The sequence below is a fragment of the Pteropus vampyrus genome, unplaced genomic scaffold (genome assembly GCF_000151845.1).
Source record: "Pteropus vampyrus isolate Shadow unplaced genomic scaffold, Pvam_2.0 Scaffold18, whole genome shotgun sequence".
NCBI classification, from domain to species: domain Eukaryota; kingdom Metazoa; phylum Chordata; class Mammalia; order Chiroptera; family Pteropodidae; genus Pteropus; species Pteropus vampyrus.
Genome location: NW_011888799.1, coordinates 1,096,732 through 1,098,474, shown reverse-complemented (window position 1 = coordinate 1,098,474; position 1,743 = coordinate 1,096,732). Strand labels below are relative to the sequence as shown.

The window sequence follows — 1,743 nt, the reverse complement described above, 5'->3', positions numbered from 1 at the left end:
CAATTTTTTCATTTGAAGATACGTGAGTGTGTGAATGTGTGCGCATAGACGTAGGTTAGCGGCAGCTCGGGCTCCGGGGAACTGAGGGAGTAGGGTGGGGGAAGGGAGGAGGGGAGAGAGGAGGCGGCGAGGGTCAAGACCGCGGGTGGGGGACCGAGGCGGCAGAGGAGGGGAGGATGCTGAGCCCGCGCGCCCGCCCGCTCGCTCCCCCCGGGCCACGCGTGGGCACTCACACTGAGGGGAGAGGGCAAGCTGCAAGGGAACGGAGAGAGGGGGTCAGACCACCACTGCCAGAGCCGCCGCCGCCGCCACCACCGGGTCTGGCCCTGCTGCTGCCAGAGCCTCCGGCTGCTCCCTCAGTTTCGTTTCCCAAGCCAGCCAGGGTCCGCCGGCCGCGCTGTCGCGCCCAGGTCCCGCCCTACGGACAGCGCAGCTTGATGACGTCACGAGGGAGCCAACTTCCTCCACCGGGCCTGGTCCTGGCCCCGGGGAAAACCTCTCGGGTTCTGGCTCGCCCCACCCCTCGACCTGGGCGGTCCAGGGCGCCTGCGCGGAAGAGCCAGTCGGGAAAGAATGCAAAAGCAAAAGCGGCCAACTATCTTTTCTTTCGGCTCTGGGGTCGAAAAACAAATATAAAAATTAAAAGGGCCAGGTGCCGTCGCCAAACTTTATCTCGGTTAATCTCATTATTATCTTCATATTACAGATTAAGAACAAGTCTGAGGAGGTAGATGGTAAACTGGCTGAGGGCAGAAACCGAGTGTGCATGTTCACTGATATACCCCAACATCCAGCACATAGTACCTCCTCAACAGATGTTGAGCGAAGGTCGGGAAGAAAGCATGAATACTGCCTTTGGCATCTTACTGTATGGACAGAGATGGTTTCCCATCCCAAACCACTCTTCTAATTTTCAGGCCAATATGGCCAAAAGTCTGCAAAACATCCTCAGTCACTTCGCACCCGAAATTCAAATCTAACCCTATTTTCTCCCATAAGCATACTTTTTCCAGTGAATGGCACCACCGTTCATTCTGTTGGTCCATCCTCCTCATTCTCCAGAGCCTCCAATGTACACTTCATTGAGTTTACTTCCTAATTATTTCTCAAATCTATTCATTCTTCTCCATCTCCATTGCCACTTACTCATACACTCATTCTCTCTCACCAGGATTTCTCCGATAGTCTCCAAATCATTGTGCCTGTCTCCAGTCATGCTCACTCTAGTGTATTCTTCATAAAACCAAAGTGATTTATTTTTTTTTTTCTGATCATGTCGCAACCTATCAATGATTAAAACCCACCAATGGCTTCCCACTTCTCTTAGGATGAAGCAAATGTCATTAAGATGGATACAAGACCCTTCAGTCTGATCCCTTTTGCAGTAGTGCCTTATGCTACTACTGGTCCCTTCTCCTCATATTAGTTTTCTCTCAGTTTCTCAACCAGGCCATATCTCTTAAGGGTTCATTCTCCTGCTTGGATCCTCCTCCCCTGTCTTTGCTTGGCCAATGTCTACAAAAATCCCTGAGGTCTCACTTTCATGTTCTTATATCTGGAAATCTTTCCTGATCCCACAACTCTGGGTTGGGAGTCCCGCCCTTGAGCACTCCATCCTTCCACTATCAAAGCACTTACCACAGTATTGTGTAATGACCTGGTGACTCATCTGCCTCCCCTACTCAGTTGTAAACTGCACACAGGAAAGGTTATATCTGTGTGTCCGTATTAAATCTTGAATAC

At 51.1% G+C, this 1,743-nt stretch overlaps 1 protein-coding gene across 1 annotated transcript in view; it reads right to left on the bottom strand.

Moving 5' to 3' along the window:
* Nucleotides 1-417, bottom strand: part of CMTR1 (cap methyltransferase 1) — a 44,856-nt gene extending 44,439 nt beyond the window's left edge. The window contains exon 1 of the mRNA XM_023527550.1: nucleotides 234-417. The gene's annotated coding sequence lies outside the window, so the exon portion shown is untranslated. The remainder of the gene's footprint in view (nucleotides 1-233) is intronic.
* Nucleotides 418-1,743: the final 1,326 nt, after the last annotated feature.